This window comes from Buteo buteo, chromosome 4, assembly GCF_964188355.1.
Source record: "Buteo buteo chromosome 4, bButBut1.hap1.1, whole genome shotgun sequence".
In the NCBI taxonomy this organism is placed as follows: Eukaryota; Metazoa; Chordata; class Aves; order Accipitriformes; family Accipitridae; genus Buteo; species Buteo buteo.
In genome coordinates this window covers 19,336,130-19,362,098 of record NC_134174.1, presented here as the reverse complement: position 1 = coordinate 19,362,098, position 25,969 = coordinate 19,336,130, and positions in this window count along the sequence as shown.

Here is a 25,969-nt window from a genome sequence, read left to right as displayed (position 1 = left end):
ACTTTGTTGCCATTTTTTGTCCCTCCCCTGTAACAAATATATAGTGTCATAAGCCTGATTCTTGCCCTGAAGTAAAGCTAACACTTCTAGCTCTCTGCCCAGTAATAGAAAAGGACAGGGTAGTGGTCTTTTAAGTACAACTGTTTTGATGATTTAAGTAATGAGAAAGCTGGGTTGCAAGTCTTGGTAACCAGAGGGATGTGTTCAAACCCAGAACACTGAATTCTTGGAGTATGCCTTAACCAACAAACCCCTGGTGAAGATGGGAAGGCATTTGTTTCCTTACCTCTACCTGAAAATGTGCCATTGTGAAAAGAATATGCTATCTAAAAGAACAGAGAGTGAATAAGTGATTTAGTAATCTAACGAGGCTGCTGAGGGCACCGCTCACTTCCTCATTCTTTTTCCATCAGCCTAACATGCATGTAAATACTCCCCTTACTCTCCTCTACCTGCTCCCAATTAAAAGAAAATGATGACTCTGATACAATGATGTTGTAAATGTCACAGTACTGTAGGATTTCAGCAGTTCTGAATTTTTTAGCAGCTTAGAAGCTCTGCAGAACAATTTCTGATTTGCATTTCATCACTACCTTAATGGAGGAACAGCAGTAAGCTTGCGAATTAAAGCTTGCTAGATTAGGGAGTTTGTGCACAAGATTTCAAATCTCTGGTGAATGGCTTGCTGCAGCTCTACAAATCATTCTGTCAAAGCAAATTGTGCTGTTAAAATACGCATTTAAAACAATGCTCCCCAAATAGGTAATATGGAGGTAATTGAAAAACCCAAAGTGCATACAAATAATTGGAAAAAGTGAGCAGTGAGGGAATAAGGAACTAAATGAAAAAAAAAAACCCAACCAAAAACAAACAAAAAAAGGGAAATGTAAATAAACATTACTGTAGAAGAAGAAGTATCATTTACTTTATCACCAACTGCAAATAAACCACATACTTTGGGGCTTAACTTCTCACGTATTCTGCACACAGTGCTATCTACTGAGATGTGATGGGGAATCATGGGGAAGAATAAAGAAAACTTTATGCCTCATAAGTCTCCCACTGAAATGCATTGAGAAACATGTAATCTTCTGCAAATGCCTAGAAAACATCCAGCTAGGAGCTCTTCATTTCATTAAATGGCATCATTGATTTCCATGGGAAGTTGCAACTAAAAGAGAAAAGAGAGGCCAATACCAAATGCTAATCCTATAACAATTTTTTTAAATCAAGCAGTTAAATATATAATAAAAAAACCTTCAGCAGTGTACAAACACACCAGATGAGTTTCTAACTTTTGTGAACCCTGCTATAGGTTACGCAGTATCAATATAGTAAAAAGACTTATTTGTTCAAGTATTTATCAAAATGAGCTGCATAAGTTAGTATGTGTGCATACCTCTGGCACTCATCATAAATGCTAAGAAAGAATAAACTCAAATTAGTTTTCTTTCATCCCTCCCAGTATAAATATATATATTAATACGAGGGGCATAGTTACCAAAATCAGCTTAAGAGATTTATAGGTTCATATTTTTAAGATAACAAAATATATACTGAATGTCCACTTCAACTCTCTATAATTAAGAGCACAAGCTTTTATGTTAGATAAAGATGTTAATTAAGGGTTCTGTTGAGTAGATGTGTTTCCATTAAACATCTGGGCCAACATGAATCCCTTCTTCATATGCATGGAAAGGAAAAGAGATAGATTCAATTGAAATTGAACCCCCCCCCAAAAAAAACCAAAAACCAAATAAAAAACCAAAACCACCTTTCCTCATCAAAATGAAAATCAGAGTTATCTGTATATACCAATGAATTTATACTGAAATTGCCTCCGTCCCACATGTATGTTTGACACTTCATTTAAAATTAAATAAATACGTTGAATTAATTTAATCCTTTGTGACCTTTTATCCCCAGAGTTCTTAATCAAATGTCTCAACTGATTAATAGGTCTTTATATGACCCTAAATTATATTGCTCAAATCTCTTTAAATATCAATTAATTCTAGAGCAAAAAGGAATATCACCAATTGTTTGCCCACCCTCTAAGACAAGCCTCATCCCTTAAAACAATCTTAGTGGAATACAGACAACATAATTTTTGAAATTTTCATTATAGTCACTTCAGCAAAATTATAGGATGACTTTTGCTAAAAGTAAAGCATCTGCATTGCTCTTCCTATCTTCAGGGGCACATATTTCATATATCATATATTGCATAGTTTGGTCCTCAAGATTTAAAACCAAAGATGGGTTCTTTTTTGTTGTTGTTGTTGGTTTTGTTGGTTTCATGTGTCTTGACAGAGTTGGCATACTAGCATTTCCTTTTGAAGAAAATTATATGATTAGAAGATATAACAAAAATTCCAGCTTCTACATCTGGAAATAGTTCCAATTCAGTCACTCTGTGGAAGTCCCAGTCCCTCACTATAATTTAGGATTGATTCTCTTTTATGCATGTAGAAAATAATGCCCTAAAAGTTTTGGATTTTTTTCCATCTGTTTCCTTCACACAAATATCAAACAAAAATGTCCTGTTTGCTTTTTCATATCAAAATATAACTTTTGTTAAATAACAGAACAAAACTTACATGAAATTATTTTTACAGAATCTACATGCAAACCTGTGGATCTTGTAATGACCCAAAATTTTAACACCTTTAATTGATCACACCCAGATGACGCTATACACAGGAATATATTATTGACAGCTATGCTATTGCCTTTTTTCTTCAGTGCAGTAACTCCATCTGTTTAACCATCTATTGAATACTGCACAAGGCGGCAGAGGATTTGCATAATTCTTGTAGGCCTTCATACCATTCAGATATGACAGTTAAGCATATTTTAGTCATGGCAATATAATTTCAACTCACAGTTCTCTCTTTCTCCTCCCCTCCTTTTTCCTTCTTACACAGACCATAACCATGATCATATTGGTTTATTTATTTGTTTGTTTATTCATGTAAATTCATATTCCCATTTATGTAGAGGCAAAAAGTATTTTAAATGTAGTATGAGGAAAAATTCAAATATGGAAAGAATTTGAATGGAAAGTGAGGGGAAAAAGAAGTACTTCTATGAATAGTTAATTAATTAATTGATGCATTTCCAGATAGGAAAGGAAGCATAATGAATATTTATGACTGTGGGCTATGAATTGAATCATTTTTCTCTTTCCCAGAGGAGGAAAAGTATTTGAACCAATCTTGGCAATGTTTGCCAAGGGTTTGGGGTTTTGGGTTTGCGCGTTTTTTTAACCTGCTTTTCTGTCCAATGTACATTTGGTTTATCCCTTCAGATCATTTGTTCTTGAAATTCTGCTGTAAATGAAGGAGAAAACAACCCTAAACCACCATAAACTGACAAATAGAAAGACCCAGTCATAAAGAAATGAAGAAAAGTAAATCTTTTCCTTGAGTACCATAAATTGTGTCTCTTGATCATCATACAGAGTCTTGGATCTCAAGATAGCAGCCTTAGAAATTATGTGTGGGTTTAGATAATGATTTGGGGTATTGGGACACACTAGGAAGCTCAATGTAGTCCCTGCTGTAGCAGGTAAGTGAGGAATTTAGATCAGCCATGATATTTTGTTTCATATGATAGTGATTGGAGTTAGGTAAACTATGGCATATTAGCAGTACTGGGAAAAACTGTCCCCATTCAGAGTGAAAACATGTTTTAAGGTTTGTTTGGGTTTTTTTTGTTTGTTTAAATTTTTTTGGCCATAATGTTGAGATTAATTGTTAATAAAATTGAATATAAAGGGAATATTTGGCATAATTACAATATTTTTAAATAGTTTCAAATAAAATTTATGAGTATTTTGAATGCTGCCATGGTTTAACCCCAGCCAGCAAGCAAGCACTACGCAGCCGCTCACTCACCTCCCTCACAGTGGGATGGGGGAGAGAATCAGAAGAATAAAAGTGAGAAAATTCGTGGGTTGAGATAAAGACAGTTTAATAGGTAAAGCAAAAGCCACACACACAAGCAAAGCAAAACAAGGAATTCATTCACCACTTCCCATGGGCAGGCAGGTGTTCAGCCATCTCCAGGAAAGCAGGGCTCCAGCACACTAAGTGACGGTGACTTGGGAAGACAAATGCCATCACTCCCAACGTCCCCCCTTCCTTCTTCTTCCCCCAGCTTTATATGGGCAGCATGACGTCCTATGGTCTGGAATACCCCTCTGGTCAGTTGGGGTCAGCTGTCCCAGCTGTGTCCCCTCCCAACTCCTTGTGCCCCCCCAGCCTCCTTGCTGGTGGGGTGGGGTGAGAAGCAGAAAAGCCCTTGGATCTGGGTAAGCGCTGCTCAGCAGTAATGAAAATATCCCTGTGTTATCAACACTGTTTTCAGCATAAATCCAAAACATAGTCCCATACCAGCTACTATAAAAAAAATTAACTACCTCAGCCAAAACCAGCACAAATACAAAAACATTTTTTAAAAATTGCTATGCTTTTAAAACATCTATATTGTTGATTTTAAATGTTTTAAATTTGTCTACCTTCGGGAAGCAAAAAAGTTAAATGAGTATATACTTGCTGAAAGTATTTCACACTCTTTCCATTGTGATTCTCACACTGTAGAGTAACATCTTTCAAAAATGAGTAGGAGTGGAAAACATTTCTTAAGAGTAAGAAGTATTTCCTTAATGCCATGGAGAATCAATAGATAAATACCTACATCAGTTTGTGTGTTTTTCTGACTGATATCTGGGTTATCTCACAGTGAGGAGTTTTGCTGTCAGCTTTAACATGTTTTGAGGGAAAAACATCACCTACTTATATTGAAACACAATAAAATACAGGCAGTCTTGTATTTCAGTTTAGCCCTCAACATAAAAGCTTTCTGAATTTTTGCTTAATTCATTGTTATCTTTGCTGTCTCCAACTGCAAAATTGACATCTTCCTACATGCTGGCTGAATTTAACTCCTGGACATGCTGACCTCTTTTTCAGTCAAAGAACAATGTGGAAAACTTCCATCTTCAGGACAGCTGGTCAACAAGCTGGGCAACGCTTGAAGTGAAGCTATTCCCTTCTTTCCTGTCAGAGAGCTTTTTTGACTGCAATATAGACATTTATATATTCTTCATTCTTCCCTCAAAATGTTAATTGAGACAGATAATAGATAATAATGGTTTTCCATTGTATGGGCGCACCATCAAATATCAAGGTCCATAAAATAAGGACTATCATCAAACTCAAAATTTGAAGGCACTTTGAAGATAGAAAGTCCTCCAGAAGTGTTTGGTGTTAAAAATATTTTGTTGGATGTAGAGTGTATACAAATGATTGAATAAGCCTTAGGACCAAGCTAGAACCTAGACATATACTACTCATTTTATGTATATCTATTTTAACCCTGTTATACACATCTCCAGAATTTAGAACCATCTCTCTGAACATTTACTCAGCTTTCAGTAATTTCACAAGTTTCATAGGCACCAAAAAGTGCATCCCTATTCATATCCTGATCCATCTGACAGGTGAACTGGCAGGTAGGTTAACTCATACCTAAGCCCAAGTAGAACCTACAAACTGAACTTTCTTTTGACCTCGGCCCAGTTACAGTGTGAGTGGGGACATGCTGACAACAGTCAAGTTTTCCCCAATGCACAGCTGCCTCCAAGGCTGACAGTAGGGCTCATGCCTTCCTCCTAAATAGCCAGTAACTTTGGGAAAAGTACACAGGGAAAGAGAAGGAGAATTGGAATCAGTGTTCTTCCTGACTACCATTTCAGCAATTTTTTGAATTGCCTGGTCTGAAAACTTACATCTTAAAACTCTTTCTGTCTGTATAAAATCCCCTACAGTCTTGAAAAAGAAACAATTTTCTTCACTTCTAAGAAGGTGCATTAACACTGGGATATTGCCTGCAGTGAATTTAACATTGCTTTGACAATGTCAACACCGATAAAGCATTTAGTTTATTGTTTGGCTGCAACAAGTGCATGCTTAGTCATCTGGCTACAACAAAATCTCTCTCATTTTTCTATCATGAGGAAGACAAGCCTGACCTGAGCATGTAAGTTCGCGACAAACGTTCACCAAATGTTTACTAAGATTTTTGAGGAAAACGTAGGTATCCAACTGCCTGTGTGACAGGGCAAAAGACTTGGCCTTCCATATGGAGACTCTTGAATAATCTTTGCAGAATGCTCTTTGATGAAGTTTCCAATTTTGTAACACCTAATAATCAACACTTGATTTACTGGGTGCTCTGTGTTCTCTGGGAGGAATGGTGTCTTTGGTAACATTGAAGTCCCATTGTGGATTTAGCTTATTGCATTTCTATAATCATTAACTTTAAAAGGACTAAATGGGATTATGAAAACTGTCAACCTGACTCTATTAACAGAGATAAGGATGTCCATAAAGAGACTATTCTGAAGATGGGACATCTGTTAATAATGATTTTCAGTGCACTTTATGTTTTCAGAATATTCCACAAATATGCTTTGATTCAGTAATGCTACTGAATCTAATGAATCTAAAACACAGTTGTGTTCACCATTCTGTGATCAGAATTTTTTTTTCTATGGCAGGAGAAAGACCAGAAATTTGAACTTTGTGCTTTAAGTTTCTTCTACTAAGAAAAACAACATATTGCATCTTTCCTTGGTTAAGTGTCAAAGGAACTGATCCTTAGAAATATTTCAGTGATTGGCATTAGCAAGGCTTTGATACGTACTATTTATACAAAAAACTATTATGCTTCACTTAGTTCCTTTGATGTCCTTGAAAGAGATGGCACATAATTCCCCATGTAGAAAATGTGCACAGTGCCTTATAATGAATAGGAACATTTTCCTTTACACACTGTGGAGTGTTTCATGTGCAGTCACTAAGATTTATGCTGGAGTTTGAGAGACTGCAATGTGATGGTAACCTTGTAGTTAGCAATGACAGCAAACTGCTGGTTAGGTTATGGGCTTGGACTTCAGATCTGGCTCTGCATGCATGTATTTATGGCAAGTATAGTAATAGATAATTAATATTGGACAAGTATACTGATTAAGTATGTTATGTAATCTGTGTTGGTTAATGCACACTTGTTTGCTTGTCCATTATAAGATACTTAATCAACATCTGCAATTTCAAAAGTATCTCTGAAAATTCCCCTTGACCATTGATCACAAATAGGTGCTAACTTCATAGACCAACCTGTTTCATTTGTTTGTTTTTAATATGTATCATCTGTGCACGTGCGACCAAAGAAGAACAAGTGGCACAGAAAGTTTTCTCTCTTGGCACTACCAAAAGTTAGCAGCTATCCTCATATCCTTTTATTGTGTTGTCTGATTTATAAACATTTGCTAATGATTCACTGAACTGTTTGCCATACAAAGTGGTCATGGTGACACATGTGACTTTAAATATTATGTTGTGTTATTACTATTTGAAAAGCTGTTGATCAGTTAGCTGTGCAGAAAACAGCTGTCTTAGAAAGAGTAAAATCAGTGTTTTGAATTCCAGCAAATTCCCAATTGCCTTTTCTTTCAAAGACTCTTGAGAACAGAGGATATCAATAGTTAAGCAGAGAAACAGTAGATGAGAGACTGGGGATTACTTAGGAGGCTTGCCTAGGAAAAAAAAAAAATGCTGGATGAATGTATGATGGAAGTACAGAGGGATGATGAAAAGCTGCAAAATACATAAACTGAAAAACTTATCACAAAGAAGTTTCTCAGTAAGTGCTAGAGAATTTCATCATAATTGCAAGTAAATCTTTGTTATCTTCCACTGTATTTGGGGAAAGACGTACAAAGCATTTTGCGTAGGCTATGTTGTGGTTTTGCTTTAATAACCCAAATGGCGCTGACTTAACAAGATATTTCCTCAAGAGATTTCCTACTGTATATGCTTGAGATTACTACGATGGATTGTGATTTACTGTACACTAACTGGGCCTTCCAAGTGCTCCTGTGTTCTCATAGAGGTTCAGTGGTATTCAGTATGGAATACTGTCAAAAATGTTTTCTGTTGTGGCAAGAAAACAACACAAAAAAATAAAGGAACATCCACCTACCCGCACTCCCTGTGGCCAGTCTATTTTTGCTGTCTGGTTGGAGCAAGCCTCAAAAGTTGGAGACAGCAGTTTGGGAGTGGGTTCTCTGATGCTGGATAACAATGTACCGGTGTGACTTCAGATTTTTAACACATTCCTTGATTCTGCTGCACAAAAATGGCTGTTGGAGTAAAAAAAAAAAAAACACAAAAAAACCCAACAAACTGTGAAGCTACTAATTCTATCATTTCTTAACTTACTATATTTGGACTGCTCCTAATTACCAGTAGAGCACTTGTTATTTGGTTTTTAACTTAATTTCAGAAGAATCCTACAGTGTGAAAGGAGAAATATTAATTCTCCTATATCTATTCCATGCTTCAAGAAAATGCTTTAGAAGTTTACTTTAACTTATTTCATTTAAGAATAAATATTTACATATGTGTTTATATTGTTTATTTATATCACATATTTATTTTCTTTAAAAAAATATTTATTTTATTGTTACAAGAGTCAATAAATCAATTGCAGTACAAAACAAAGACAGATGGGCTGAAAAATAAAAGTGTAATTAAAATTATTTTTTAGATAAAACATTGGCAGTATCTGGAGAAAAATATGTTGCTAGCACAATTGTCACAACCTGAACCTGAATGGCTTTTGCTTGACTCGTGTCATCAAATGATTCACTTGTGTATTATTTTTAAAAATTCTGTCTGACACTGTTGACATATCATGTCCTTTGAGTTTCTCCCTCTTATTCAGAAATCAAGGCAAAAAGTTTGCCTCATAAAATATTAATAGATGCAAGTATTGTCTCTGACCTTACTTGATCAAAGTAGTTAGTGTCAATGTTTAATTGCATTTCATGTGTTTTGGTGACATCTCTAAATCTTTCATGGATTCAATAAATTATTAGCATCACAATAAAACTTCAAGCAGCCATAATATAAAGTAGGAAAATTCTTTAAACTAATACTTGAGTCTGAAATGGAAATTTAATTTATTTAATCTTAGTCTTTTCCTCCAGCTCCTACTAAAGAAGATCAAAGCCTGAATAGTTCTATGAGGCGTGGAATATTTATGGAGTTTTTATAGTTGGACTTAGGAAAGAAGTCTACGTTAATTTGAATAGATACTGTGATAATCTTGAGATCCCAAAGATTGTTTACTCCTTTGGATTCTTCTGCAAGACTGCTGCAAACCTTGACATTTACAGTCAGAAGTCAGTGTCTGGCCCTTGTACTGAGCAGGCATGCTGACATTCAGCACAGTTCTTTCTCTTCAGTGAACAGGATTAATTTATTTTTTTTCCATCTTTATGTAGCTGGTTTCCTTCTCTAATAATTTTTTTTAGCAGTTTTACTAGTATTGTACTCTCTCTTCTAAAACCCTTCTGGATCTATGGCCAACTGTGCCAGTCGCCCTCAGGCAGTGGTGGTAAGTTGTTACAATGTGCCATCAGGGTCCCAAGGTCTTTGTTGGGAAGATTATAACATGCGTGATAGAGTTCCTTTCTCCTCAATCTTGGGTATTTTTTGAGTTTATATGTTTCCTTACCCCATGCTGCTGCCTTCTGGCTGCTCCCAGCGGAGTGTGAGCGTGTCCCCACAGCCTGCCCAGGCTCAGCCTCCCCAAGGGCTCTTGTTTCTTAGACAGCAAGTAGGACACTGTGTTTCTAGACCCTTCCCAGGGAGGCACTGGCAGAGCTCAGGCTCAGGCAGGGGAGGCAACAGGCGCTTGGCCCCGAGGCAGGAGCTGAAACCAGCCCAGCCCAGCGCCGGCCACCGAGAGCCCAGCCAGGCCTGAGACCTGCGCTCTCAGCTCAGGGCAGAGCTTGTGACACTACTAGGAATAGCAAAAATCATATTCACTCCACTACAGGACTACATGTGGAATTCATGGAATGCTTACCTTTTTATATTTCCAAGACAACGTTTTCACTGGAGCTTTTCAAGGATCAGCTTTACACTGTGGCTGCACAAATGATCATGTCAATATACAACCGAGGGAGTAGTGAATCACGGTAGATGGGCAGGGATACGAAGCCACAGGCAAGAAGATCACCACAGCAGGAAACTTTGAACTTAGACTGGCCTCGTTTCTGGACAGACTGTTTATACCATTGCACACTGTTGGGTTTTTGGAGCAGGCTTCATGGAGCTGAAGCAGCCATCAGCAATGAATGGTGGTAAGTTACTGGCAGTAACTCTTTCCGTGCCAGTTATATGAAAACCATGGAATTCATAAAAGAGGCTGACTTCTCCTGCATGCCTGTTTTGGGTTTGTGTGGTGTTTTTTTGGTAGCGGGGGAGAGGCGGCAGGGCGGGCTCCTGTGAGAAGCTGCCGGAAGCTTCTTCCCCGGCTGGGAGTGGGCCCCGCCTCTGGCCCAGGCCGAGCCCGCCAGCGACAACAGAGGGAAGAGGGGGAACCTGCAGCAGAGAGGGGGTCGGGATGGGAGAGGAACCCCTCTGCAGACACCAGGGCAGGGAGGAAGGGCAGGAGGAGGCAAGATGGCAGGCTGTCCCCCCCCAGCCCACGGAGGGGAGTGGAGCGGAGCGGGGGAGCAGGTGCCCGCCTGCAGCCCGGGGAAAGGACTCCCCTTGGAGAAGTTCACGGAGGACTGTCTCCCGCGGGAGGGACCCCACGGTGGAGCAGGGGCCAGGTGAGGAGTCCTCCCCCTGAGGAGGAAGGAGCGGCAGAGACAAGGTGCGAGGAACCGACCCCAACCCCCATTCCCCGTCCCCCTGTGCCACTGGAGGGGAGGAGGGAGAGAAAATGGGGAGCTGAGCCAGGAAGGAGGGAAGGGTAGGGGGAAGGTGTTTTAAGATTTGGTTTTGATTTGTAGTAAATGAAATTGATTTTGTTTCTTCCCCAACTTGAGTATGGTTTTTGCCCATGACCATAAGTGGTGAGTGATCCCTTCTTGTCCTTATCTCAACCCACGAGCTTTACTTTATATTTTCTCCTCCCCATCCCACTGGGCCTGGAGGGGGAGGAGTGAGCGAGTGGCTTCCTGGTGCTTTGTTGCCGGCTGGGCTTAAACCATGACAATGCCACATGAATTGTGGGAAGTAGATACAGGGAATGATCTAGTTTCTTTCCAGTCTAACACAAAACAATGTCTAATGCATTCAGCAAGACATTTTAGGTGATCATTCATACCACACAAAACTATTATCTCCCTTGTACATGTACAGTGCTCCTCTCCCCCTTTGTTGATGCAATCATTCACGTGTTATTGGCAACTTTAACCATACAAAAGGTTTACAACGCTTCAGTTATGTACGTCTTCAGAAATTGCATCAAAGAGGGCAATCCTGCAAGGACAGTAGCATCAGTTACACAGAGAAATATATAGTTCACAAAGTTTCTTCAACTTATTTTTGTTGAGACCATCTGATCAAAACAGAAGGAAGAAAGGTACAGAATTCAAAGGGGAAACTCATTCAGAGACATACACAGAGACACATGTATGTGGGTATCTGCTACTCCACAGGCCGAGCCAAAGGTCCATGGAGAATTGAGATTGTTGCAGCAGGTAGCATTCCACAGCTCCAATTCAATGTGTGCAAAAGGACGATTACCGCCAGCAGCTCTTAGATTCTGCCTTTTTTTAGCTTCTGGGTTGCCAGGTCATGCCCCCGCTAACTTTCTGGGCCATCAGGAGGATTGCTTCTTGGTGCTGGCTGCACTTGCATACCCCAGCCAGGCTCAGCCAATACATTTCAGGATGGGGTCCTTTTTGGAGGCAAGCTTGGTCTCACTCATTCTTCCTCATTCACACTGGGGAGCTACAAATTTACCTCAAGCTAAATGGCAAGATGTGGACATCTCAAAAGGATTCTCAGCATAGAAGTAATAGATCAGTAATAACAAGTGTCAGAGGTGCCGTATCTGCAGTCTTCCTCAGAGCAACACTTCTCTAAGAGGAGTGACTCTCAGTTCATTAATACGATAGAATGCAGTTTACCCTGTAGCAGTCTGGACCCTCTTGAGACACGACAAGTAGCCCTGATAATTTTTAAAGGACGTCATTTAGGTCCAGCTTCAGGACTTCTGGAAAATATAATACTTCCTGCTTAAAAAAAATAGTGATGTACATATACTTATATAGAGATTTATGTATATGTGTGTGTGTATATATGAATATAGAAAGCACGAAACACACATACACTCATACGCATAGCAAAAACTGAGACAACTCTGTTTTGTCTTGAGATATCATCATATGAGAAGTTCAGCAGGACCAACTCTAGTAACGGACAAGGAGAGACAGCTTTGTCTATCATCACCATCCATACAGTTGATTATTTGCGTAGAGATTGTATGGCAGAAATTTGAATTAAGTTACTTCTTCTGAAATCCTTCAACTAATCAGAGATGAAGGCTGTTCTATTACTGAATATGCCAGTATCTGCTGACATATGAGTTGTGAATGGATGGCAAAGTGCATAAAGTGTCACATTAGATATTTGTGATGAGAATAAATCATCCTGGGACATTTTAAACGAAAATCTAGGGCAATCATAAGTTCTTGGGAAGAGCCTTGAGAACAAAAGACTTGGAAAACAATACATTCATTTACCACAGTCTTCACAAAAATGTTGATTCATTAGCAGTGCTTTCATGGGAACAAAGTTCTGATATGCTTCAGAAAGATTGCTAGTGGGTCTAGACTGCTTGGTCAGGAAGAATAATATTATTTCCCCACAAGAAGGATTCTTTGTCACAGTCTGCTCATGCTGAAGAATGAAAAGAAATTACTCCAGCAACCAGTTTCTCTTCTGGCTGTCTCTTCAGATTGAATTGTGCCTTTATTGGATCACTGACAATCACTTCTGACCTGAAGAGGCCAATCAGGGAATGATTCCAGTATCAGCTTTTCAGATGGAGGTGCAAGTACTTTGACATTTACATCAGCAGGCAGCTCATCATGTCAGTTTTTCTGGCTTGCAAACAGCTATGCAATCAAAGGGACCATCTCTACGGTCATCAGGATGTGTCTGGCAATGTCAGCTTGTCTTTCTCTAGAACATACTTGCAATCTGTGTGAATCTCCACCTTATAACTATAGACATCATTTAGAATTTCAATAGCAAGCACTCGTCTTGTGCATAGCTTCATTCAGTTGATGTCAAAGTTCTTGAATAGTAAATGATAAGCACTTCATTCCCATCTCGTTATGTGTAGCAGAGATTGACTCCAATGCCATAGACTGGAACATCATGAATGATAATCAACATTATCTGTTTGTCACAGCGGATGAGTGGAATTGGATGTCAGTCGCTTACATTTTTGAAATGCACTTTGTGCCAGAAAGTCCATTTCCATGGAAGTGTCTTGTCAAAGAAGCAGAGAAGAGGTTTGGTGATCATTGCTTTTCATGTCAGGGAGCTGTAACAGAAGTTCCAAGGAATATCTAGATACCTTGCTTATGTTTTGACTGAGAGAAATTAAAAATTGCCTTCATTTTGATCTATGAAACATATATGTATCTATTTAGCCTCTTTCTATAACTGCAGTACCTAAGTATCACTGCACAAAGTGCAGTATCACCTAAGAAGGTGATAATCCTTTAGTACTTCCTCTGCTTTTACTGTTGGTGGGGCCCTCCATGGGCTGCAGGGGGACAGCCCTCATCACCATGGTCTTCTCCATGGGCTGCATGGGTATGTCTGCTCTGGCACCTGGAGCATCTCCTCCCACTCCTTCTCTACCGATCTGGACTGTTTCACATTTTCTTCACTCCTCTCTCTCACAGCTCCGCTGCGGTGGGTTTTACACTTTCTTAAATGTTATCACAGAGGTGCCACCAGCATCATTGATGGGCTCAGCTTTGGCTAGTGGTGGGTCCATTTTGGAGTTAGCTGGAACTGACTGACATGGGGGCAGCCCCTGATGTCTTCCCACAGAAGCCACCTCTGCATCCTCCCCACTACAAAAACCTTGCCACATAAACCCAATACACATATCTAGCTGTGCTTTTGTGAAACTTTTTTTTTTGTTCAGCAGCTGTGACAAGGTTTCACACATGACCTCCTGCTCCTGGATGAAGCTTAATGGTCGCTGCTGTTTATCCTGAAACTTCAGCAGATGATTGCCATTCTTGTGAACAGAAATTGCATTTGTGGTTGTATAACAGAATGCGTAGTACTGAAGTTCATCAAGTGAACATAATTCCTTGTCCTAACTGACCACATGAACAATCACACATAGGTAGGACCACCTGTTTTACCCTGGCTGCTACTAATTAAATAGAGTGAGAGAAGGAGATGAGATGTCAATTCTTTCTGCATCAATAAGAAACAACCTCCTATGTGCAATTCATACTGCACAAAATGAGTGCAGTAATGGAGTGTCCTTGAGAAAATACAGCATGCACTCTCACAGGACATAAAGCAGAGACTGATATTCTACCATTAGAGAAGTATGAAAAGATAGTTAAAGGCATGAGCTGCAAAATAGATGGCTTTCCTCCTCTCATTTCTTCCTACATATCTTCTCAATCTACAGCTTACTTACATGTAGTTCCTGTAACCTCTATAAAATACTGTCTTCCAGCACCATGTTTACCTGGTAAGAGATAGTTCAATTGCTAAAACAACACCCCTTCTAGAATACTAAAAGTTTTTAAACTTTGCAGCTGTTTGTTGGTTTGGTTTTTTTCATCCAGTCATATAAGAACTGTTTTCTTTACTGAACAGCTGTTTTTTTTTTTCAACTGACCTATTAAAAAGGTAGAAGGAACTGGTGAAAAACCTTCAGAAATTCGTTACATCATTACTACTTAACTGAAAGACTTTCACCAATTCTCCTAGACTTATGCCTGATGGATTGTACAAATATTTGAATCAGGGAACCAAGTAGGCATTTTTGTACTCACACAGCCATGGATACTGGCTCCATGTGTTAGAAATACCTACCATGTGGTATACTTAAAACACATTTCAGTATTTCAAATGCATTTGCATCAGGAGGTTTTTTTCAGGCAACAGAATTGTGCATTTTTCACTCTGAAAGTTGATATTTCAGTATGTTTTAATAAGTTTGAAAAAACAGTTTGAGAAAGTAGATATGCAGAGACATATAAGACTAAAACCTAATTAAACCAAAATAAAATTAAAATCTGAATTGTGAATTTTAATTTATGTCACAGATGTCTAGAGTATTCACAGAATCATTTTAATGGACTGTCATGGTTTAACCCCAGCCAGCAACTCAGCACCCCCCGGTGGGATGGGGGAGAAAATCAGTGAAAAAAAGGTAAAACTCATGGGCTGAGATAAAGATAGTTTAATAGGACAGAAGGGAAGAAACTAATAATGATAGTAATAACAATAATAAAAGGACAATAATAATAAAAGGATTGGAATATACAAAACAAGTGATGCGCAATTCAATTGCTCACCACTTGCTGACCAATGTCCAGTTAGTTCCCGAGCAGTGATCCCCCCCAGGCCAACTCCGCCCAGTTTATATACTGCGCATGATGTCACATGGTATGGAATACCCTGTTGGCCAGTTTGGGTCAGCTGCCCTGGCTGTGTCCCCTCCCAACTCCTTGTGCCCCTCCAGGCTTCTTGCTGGCTGGGCATGAGAAGCTGAAAAATCCTTGACTTAGTTTAAACACTATTTAGCAACAACTGAAAACATCAGTGTGTTATCAACATCCTTCTCATACTGAACCCAAAACATAGCACTATACCAGCTACTAGAAGGAAAATTAACTCTGTCCCAGCTGAAACCAGGACATATAACTATTTCAAAATGAGATAGAACTCTTTTAATTTAAAGCAAATTAAATTGATTTCTTTCTTTTGAAAATGTAAAATATATTTGCTTTGCTATTTCTTAATTACAACATACACAATTAATATATGAAAGGTCTCAATGTGGCTGAGTCTACAGGTATTGTAGCAATAATGCAGAAATGTTCACTTATAATCTCCAGTAAATTTGCATGCCCCCCCCCCCCGCCAACTAATAAGCATGTATGAAATAGGGAGGAGAAGAGAACTGCAGACAAACTATTGGTGACTGATTCACAATGGTGTTTACTCAGTCCAAAATTAGAAAGCGTTCAGTGAAGGCACCTATGTCAAAACAGGCTTAAAGGAAAGAGCCATGGTCTGGCTGAAGGAACCAGCACAATTCATATTTTGGTGGAGCTAGAAACTTCCTATTTGCAAGGACACGTATTCCTGAGCTCAAATCCATGTCTCCCACTGTCTTCATTTCTGTGTAATGCGATGTTGTGAGGTCTTTCTATTCCAGACAAGTCTTATTGAGCTGCACCCACTTAGAAGCAGGCAGAAATGGAAGTCTGTTTAGCAACATCAGTTAGCTGAGCTGTTCTGCTCACTAAACTCCTGCTCATGTCTCTTGACAGTCTGGCAGATGCATTTTTAATTGGTATTTAGTAACAACAGACATTAACAACAGTTTTATATTTGTCAAAAGGCTTTTTTAAATTTTACAATACCTTGTTTCCCCAACTAGTTATAGCTTTGTCAATCAGTGAAATTAGAGTACAAGTTAATTTACATTTCAGCAAATGTGTTAAGACTTTTGCAAAAATATCTTTGTAACTCAACCTTAATTTTGTCCAAACTGTTCCGCAGTGGAATATCATCAGTCAGCAGATGCTGTAAAACTGGTTGACACACTGTTGAAATGTAAAAAAGGAAATACACTGTGTGCCGTATGGGAGATGAAGTACGTATGTGTACAAAGTGAGACTGCAAAAATAATGTCAGGATTGAAGTCAGTACTAGACCAAAGCAGGTGATGTGAATGGGAGAGAGCACAGAACTCAGAGTAAATAGGTGCCCAGAGAGGATACACATGCTAGAAATTATTTCTGTCACCAAATCCTAAATCACTTACAGCTGGATTGGGTGTCTGTTTCTGTCTCTCTCTCTATATACAGCAGCTGCCTAGATGGTAGGAAAGTGTAAAATAAAATTGAGGAAAAGGCAAGTACCCATACTTAAGCCAACAAGATAAAAGTATGTAAAAAGAGGCATGAAAATAAAGAGAAAAATAATATGAGAAAAAGTGAGTTATTAAAAATTAATGAAAAGAATTATAAAAGGACAGTTACTTACATGGTTAAGATGTCAAATATAAATTTTAAATAAATGTTTAATAAGAAAAAATAAGAAAAGCATTTTGTAAGTCATGAAAAGCTCAGAAAAAAAAGGCTTTTCAAAGAAGAGTCATGGAAATGATTAAAGGGATGAATGGACTTTCTTATTAGAAAAGATTAAAAGAATAAATACAAATAGTTTAGTGAAGTAATTAGGTTAGGGAAGAGGATATAATAAACAACTACAAACATCTGAAGGCAGTAAACACCAAGAAAGAAGAGGAATAATTTAGCGTGATACAAGAGAGTATAATTAGAAGTAAAGGAATTAAAGTTGAAAAAAAATTACACTAAGAAGCAGAAAAAATCCCTCGCCTATGAGATGAAAAAAGGTGGAAATGGTGAGAGTCCATATCTAAAGGTAAGTGGACAAAAGGATTGGAAAATATAACAAAAGAAAACAACAACATTACAAAGGTAAAAAATTAGTTCTGAAAGACTGCATGCAACTGTCTGACTACAAAATTTGCATTCCATGGACATTATTTACCTTCTAAAAACAATACATTTTTTAAAATAACTGAAAAGATTCTTTCAAAGATCATTTTCTCTACTTCTGAGTAAGTCTTTAGCAGTCCTTGTCATCTCATTGAACCTTTATGGACTCTTTGGTGTGGAAAGTCTGAAACCAGGACAGAGAATGAAGAAAGCTTCCTCTACAATCACAGTGAACATCTTTAAGGCATGACAAGCCCAGAGAACACATGCCCAAGAGTTAGATTTGTTCCCAAAATCACAGAGGAACCAATGAGCAGGGGGAGGTATGAGAGGCTCAAAGCTTGATCTTCATTTTGCTTAGCAGTAAAAGCTAGAGCTTTATGGAGAGGCAGTGTCAGCCTTTCAGATTTGGATTCTCTTGTTCCCTGGTCAGATGTAATCCACAGTTCTTTCTGTGACTCTTTCCTTTATACCTTATCCTCTCTGTCCATTTCTTATGAAGTTCAGACTCTGTTTATCACAATCCCTGTTGTTTTCTTTCCCAGGTCTCCTCCTTTCCCTATCTTCTTGCCCCTTCTTGCAAATAATTTCCTGCAAGTTTACCTCTTCTTTCCTTGCAAGCACACTAATGTCTCTCTGTCTCCTTTCCAGCATTATTTCCCATTATAGACCTTGTTCCTGCCTCCGTTCTCTGCTTTATCTCCCTTAACATCCCTACTGCTGTTCCAACAGTGACGTGGAATAAATATCTCAGTCCTGCACTCCCTCTCTGAGCCTCCTTCTCCTTCTTCACCTTCCAAATTTCCTCATTCAAAGACAAGCTCTTGTGGTAGGAGGAAAAGAGAGGCCAGTGCAATGTTATATGTAGGAGTACTGTACCAACCTATATAATTTCTAGTACAACATAGAAAGTAAAGAAAAGATTCAAAAGGCAAGCCACAGCTCCAATTTTAAACAGCAATTTTCAATATCCTTTTCCAATTTTCACAAGAATAAGGTATAACCTGAGACACTTTCTAGGACTTCGTTCCCTTTTTGGACAAAGAGAAAGGCAGGGTTATAAAGTGAATAACCTCATATTACTGTAAGCTTTAACTGAAGAACAAATAGAGTAGCTCAGTTATTAGAGGACAGTCATGCACTGCATGGGGCTAAGCTCTAATCTGTCTTTCTGTCTTTAGCTTCTGTTCCCAAGACATTTGATCCAATGGTAAAGGCAGCCAAATACATTCCTACTGTATGTTATGGTTCCCCAATGCCCTCCATTATTCCTGATGCTCCTTTTCTTAACTGAGCTTGTTATATTCTCTATTACTATTCAGACTTGCATTTATATTTTAAAATCATCCTAGGTTTTAGGGCTTTTACAAATTTAATGCACACATTTAATGCTTATCTTCCTATTGAGAGATTTAAGGTATAAACTAAAAAAAGATATACAAAAGGAAAATTAATGGTAAGTGTCAAGATACCTTTTCACCTTTCTAGGTGCAGAAGGGTGGTTTTTTATATGTTGTTTTCAAGTGTACTCTAATACTTATGACAGATTTCAGAATCATATATTGTAACTTTTTAGGAAATTACATACATTGTTAAGATTAGTTAGTTGATGATAAGATCAATTTTTAAACAAACTTTAAAATAAAGAACATCTTCCAGACTTCCCAACTAGCTTGACTCTCAGGCCACGCTGGCCTTGACATGCTACATAAAAGAATTAGAGTCCTTTATGAAAGGACCCTAAAAGATTCTGGCTGTTCCCTTAGTTTGAGCAACTGGAAAATATCTGTAAGAATGCCTCACAGAATAATTACATACAAAGTCTCTCAAATCTGTTTCAAGTACCGTAGCTGTACAGTTTCTTCCTTGAAATTCTGCTTTGCATACTGTAGCTTTATAATATCCTTACCCTAAGCTTCACTGAAACCCCCAAGGAAAAAGGCACTGTAAAAGTAGTCCCTGAAGTCACTTGCTTTTGAAAATGGTACTCAAAGTATGTAATCTGGATGATCACATTATTTTTTCACTTTGTCTCGAATTACAAATCCAAATTAAAACTGATCTTGTGACTTTCCTGATTCAAGCGATGTTACTCAGTTATTACTCTAAAGATCCTACTCTTACAGCTCAGACATGGTTAGTCTTAGCCTAAGAAAAGCAAAGTGAGTTCATGTGCTCTTTTGAGGAAGTGACTGTTTCTGTGGAATTATACTAAAATATACATATGCATAACTGTGTATGCAAGTGATTTTCCATATGATGAACAAAAAAATAGTTTTACTTTGCATTTTCATTTTTTAATTAGCATTCTTGATTGATGAGAAACTATGAACAGAAACAGTATTAAGAAATCCCCCTAAACCTAAAATCCTCAGATTCTGTTGAAGATTTTAATAATTGTTTTCCTTTCAGTTTCCCAGTCTGTCATTTTCTGGTGGCTCAAGTAACCCTTTTTTCATCTTGCTATTGATTAGATGACTAATAGATGACTCACAATGTATGTTGCAATGAAAGTGATTTTGCAAGCTGTGGGCTATTTATACAGTTTGAATTTCTCTTGAGTAGCTCAGTACAGGTCCATTTGGGAACATTAAGTTGGTTTTAGTGATAGCTTAAGATCAAATCATAAAGCATGATGACAAGTCTCACATCTGTTAAAATTATATTTACTTACTAAGTAAGTTATAAATTATCCTTACCTTCCCTTCTGACTGGACACATTAGCAGATCACAGGTCATGTGCTGAAAGAAATATTACTGTGAAGTGCCACACACCTGCTTGCTTTGATTTGACACTTTAAACACAGTGAACTGTGAATAGAGTTAGCCATCAGCCAGTCCAGCTGGACCTAAATAACACTTGTAATCATCTAGGAATAAGCTGGGTGTAGTACAATGAAGCATCAGAGTGAACCTGCAAATAAAGCAAATAGAAAATTCCAGCAAAGTGGTATGGAGGAAGTGGAAGTTGTGCATTTAGTTTGTAACAACATAACAGATTTCTTTGTTTCTATTGTGAATGAACTTAAACATTAGTCAGATTCTTATAACTTCCTTCTCATTAAGAGTTATAGATCCCTGTGCTATCAGGAATATCAACTATATGTATGCTGTATAACTGAGTCTATGCTCTGCATTATCAGGCAGTTCCATACCATTCTATCCCCATAAGCCAGGTCACAAAGAGAGTGCTAATAAAAGCGTTTCTTTGCTGAATCACAAGAATAATCCCTGGTCTAGTACATTTTAGACATTTATGTTTCCATCAGTATGACTCTGATTTGTTCAGGGTCACACCCACTTGTGTCATATGGATCAGAACGCATTCTGGTGACACTAATTATATCTTAAAAGCCTCTTAACCATCTCAAAGATTTTTCCAGCTTTGGACTAAGCCTTCCACAAGTCTCCTCTGGTGCAGGCAATACATGTAATTAAAAAAACAAAAACCTTTTCACTGCCCTGTTAGTTCTCAGCTGTTGCAATTGGCCTCTTTGAAAGTCTTCTTAGAACTTCTTCTTTATGCCTGATAGACATAAGACTAGTTGCAAAATCCAGAGGACAGAATGTCAGTTTAAAGCTGCTTTTAGTTAAATACCTCTCAGATCTCCTGCCAAGCACTTCTTTGTGGGACCAGCAGATATCAGGAGCTACATGTTGTTGCTCTCTCCCTTTTAATATTTTCAAGGTAGTAGCGGGAAGGCTAGAACATGTCAGAATCTATTTATGAGTGGCTGCCATTACCTGACCTTTTTTATCCAGAGTGTTTTCTAATAAGTAAAGAATTAGCACCCAAAGAGTAACAGTTTGTAATTTCCTGTCTTAACTGTGATATGAGTATTACCCTTTTGAACTCTATCATTACCCTCTTACTCATCTGAAAATGATACATAAAATTAAAATCAGTAGCTGAGAATATAATTTGTTCCATTCAAGCCACAGGAAAAAAAAAAATCCAGTAAGAGAGCTTGTATTTTCAGACAGCAAATTTCAAGAGCATACTGCATTCAGGTAAGTCTAGATCCACCTAAATAATAGTTTTGGCTGTCCAAAATCAGTGACAAAGAGTTATGCCAAAATGATACTTATTTGAAAATCCATCTTTCCATGTCCTTACAAAATTAAACTGACATTACAGAAAAGGAAAGTTACCAAGATAGAAAAGCATTATGTCTGTGTGTGATATATGCATTCTCTCAGACACCAGGTTCCATCCTAGTGGTAATAAGGTCTCAATTTTGAGGCAAACTAATATAAAAATGGCCTTTTTTTTTTTTCATTTTAAACAAGAATGTTTATCTTTCATGCTTGTATTAACCAGTCTGATTTGTTAATTAGTGTTTCTTTTCACTGAAAATGTTTATTATTTGGCTTTAACTTTTTTTAAGCATGCATTTTGTTCAAAGATTAAGTTACTTACCATCATGGGCAAAACAGACACGACTTGGGAAAATTAATTGAATTTATTGCCAGTTAAACAAAGTAGGATAATGAGAAATAAGATCAAGTCTAAAACTACCTTCTTCCCACCTCTCCTTTCTTCACCAAGCTAAACTTCACTTCCAACTCTTCTACGTCCTCCCCCCCAGTGGCACAGGGGGATGGGGAGGGAATGAGGGTTAAGGTCAGTTCATAACATGTTGCCTCTACTGCTCCTTCCTCCTCATGTTCTTCCCCTGCTCCAGCATGGGCTCCCTCCCATGGGACACAGTCCTTCATGACCTTCTCCTAGGTGGGTCCTTCCCACAGGCTGCAGTTCTTCATGAACTGCTCCAGCGTGGGTCCTTTCCACAGGGTGCAGTCCACCAGGAACAGACTACTCCAGTGCGGGTTCCCCATGGGGTCACAAGTCCTGCCAGAAAAACCTGGTCCAGTGTGGGCTTTCCATGGACTGCAGCTTCTTTCAGGGCATCTCCACCTGCTGCAGCAGTAGATGCCACCAGACTGCACCTCCATAGACTGCAGTGTGGATTAAGCTGCTACAGAGTGGTCCTCCACAGCCTGCAGAGGGACAGCCTGCATCACCATGGTCTTCTCCATAGTCTGCATGGTAATCACTGCTTTGGCACCTGGAACACCCCTTCCCCCTCCTTCTTCACTGACTTTGGTGTCTGCAGGGTTGTTTCTCTCACATATTCTCACTCCTCTCTCTCAGCTGGCATTACACAGCTTTTTTTACCCTTTCCTAAATATGTTATCACAGAGGTGCTATCAACATCACTGATGGGCTCAGCTTTGGCCAGCAGTGGGTCTGTTTTGGATCTGGCTGGAACTGGCTCTGTCTGACATGGGGACAGCTTCTGGGGTCTTCTCACAGAAGCTACACCTACAGCCCTCCCCAGTCCCCCAACCTTGCTACATAAACTCAATACACCTTTTAAATAAAAAAATCCATCAAACCAGATTTAAATAAAAAAATCCATCAGACCAGATTCATAGCTGGTGTAAATCAGCAGTTTCATCAGCAGAAGCAAGAAGATCTGGTGTACGAATGGAGTGTAAATGTATATGCATGTATATGTAATAAGCTTCATATAGATTAACTACTAGTAGTTTGATACAGTATCAAGCCCTATATCAAATATCCTCTGGAGGCTATATTGTATTGAGCCCCAGAAACCAGTACTCTAACTCACCCATCTGGCCAATCATCACAATCCGAACTACCCATCAAGACAGCCAGAAATAATGCAAGAAAAGGTATAAACTGGTCACCCATTTGGGAGAAAACTTAACTTCTTTAGCTGGGTAAGGAAGAACCCACAGAGGTCATTGCTACCAATAGGTGATAAACCCACATCTTTCATAAACAGCTGTTGTAACATAAGAGACTTTTTGACAGGGTGTTTTAGTTTCAAAATTAAAGCATAGCATGAAAAATGAAAGATCAAGACAAGATTTAAAAGCAGCCAGAAGCACTGAAGACAAAAATGCCACTCACGTAAACATGCCTAACTGGATAGTTTGGGATTCTTGGAAGAGGTTGGGATTGTTACTTTATAATTCTGGGATATATTATCCAGAAGCATTTTGTAATCCATTTACCGCAGGAGTACATGATATATATACATCATTGGCATCTTTTGCTATACTGTAAATACTTAAGATGCTTATACTACATATTTAAAGTATAGGAACAACATCCACAAAATTGTTTGTATATCATAATTATGCCTACAGTAGCCTCTTTCACCAAAATATTTTTATATTAATATAAGATTTTAATTATGAAACAATGGAATTATTGTTATTGTTACTATTATTATTATGATTAGCAGCAATATCATCATCAGCAGCATAAAATTAAAGAACATTCTACTCATAATAGCTTTGAGTCTAATTTTGACAGGCCATGCAATAAGACAGAAAGAACCCTTTGTGCTAATGTTAACCAGTGAATGTCCTTAGAAGAATACTAATAAAGAAGAAAAAAAGAAAGAAAAGATAAAAAAAGAAAAAAGAAAAACGCTTTGCTGTTCTTAGAACTGCTGCCTTGACCATTAACAGATTGACATGTAAAAAAGTACACACAAACACTGAGATGAATTCTGAGAATGAATGCAAAGAGCTGATACATGAATAAATCTGATACAGAGATTCCCAAGATTTCTTTGCCAGGTTCAACACTAGCAGCAGTAGGTGACACCTCTACCTGTGCTAATAAAGCAGTAGCTGATTCTGTGCCAACTCATGAGTCTGTCTGAGTGTTATGCATGCTATAAGAGAATGTACACAGTGCTTTGGGAAATAATGAGTTAGAACAAAATGAGGTGTGTCCAGTTGTTGGTGTTCCCTCTTTATCTTGCTTTGCAAACAGACTGTCTTTGGAAGCCCGACCTAAGTTAGTCCCAAAGACTTTACGTATTTTGTCATTTTTTTAATCTGATCTTTGCAGACCTCTCCTTTCTTGAGATAGGCTTTAATTTATTTATTTGTTTGTTTAATATTTATTTATTTATTTATTTAAGTCCAGAAAATTTTTGGTTCGTAACATCTATCTGAAGACAGAGTAATTGGAATTTTTTCTTTAATCCACCACATTGACCTACTCCTAGACTCCTTATTTAAGACCATTTCTGAAAACCTTATAGATGTAAACAGTTCTTATATACGCATTCTCATCAGCTTCTTAGGCAGCTTGAAACAGTTAACATCACTTATGACTTCTTCAGCAACTTGCAGAGTTGAGCCCTTGCTAATTTTAACGTGTTATCTCAGTAGCTTAGCACTAATTTGCTCTCCTTTGACCTTCTGACACTTAGTCTTCTTTTGAGTCATGTAGTGTATTAGCAGAAGACATGATAATATGGATTTGATATAATTTCATGTTGGGCATACTGCAAACCACAGTTCTTCACAGGGGCAGGTAATTTCTTTAGTTTCATTCTGGGGTTTTAGTTTTATCATTATAGGCAGATTTGTTGTTGTTGCTTCCAGATTTATGAAGTAATGGAACAGTCTCTGGGGATAATTGTTAGAATTGTTCATGATAAGTAATTTAAATACAGGGCAAAAATCATTTTAATTACATTTACTCTACTTCACATGTGAAGGTTGAGTGTTTCCTATCTCCAGAGGTCTTCTGTGATATTTTTTGTAACACCTCTTCAATTATCTTTAGCCATGTTCTCCAATCCTCAGTTAAACTTTCCTTCTAAAGGACTTTTAATTTTCAACTGTGTTCCTATTACTGATTTTGTTGCAGCTGGAAGAGGAGTAGTAGAAAGGATAAGAAAACTAGGAACACATGATTAAAATTCTGTGTAACTTACAAAATACTAAAATAGCTTTGTTGCTAAGAGCTGCTGTATCTAGATCTCACACAGTGGATGGAATTATGTATACTCCAGTAGAGAAGTATATTCATGTATACCACTAGTCAAAAAATAAAAGTCATAGACAAGGAGAATGCAGTGGTGGACTCAATTTTATTTCTAACCTTGTGAGAAAGATTTGTATATCATAATATATTTGTATGTTTCACACAAAAAGAAGTATAGTAGCTAATGGACGGAAAATAATTTTACATCTAATGGACTTATGGACTGATGCATATCAGAATACAGTTGGCATGAAAGTTACTAATATTTGGCCTCAATTTTGCAGCCCAATGCCTTGAGTGAGAAATATTTGATTTTTATTTTTTTTCTCTCCCCCCCACCCCCCATCATTTCTCTGTACTAAGCTGTCTGGATTCACATTGCTGTAATTTATTTAAAAACAGTGGTTTTCCTGCAGGGGGTGAATTGGGCCACAAATGCCCAAATAGCAAGCTGTATTGGTTGCCCACAAAATGCCATGTGAAGAAAGATGAGCACATTAGTAGTCCATGTACATTTCAAGTTAGAATAA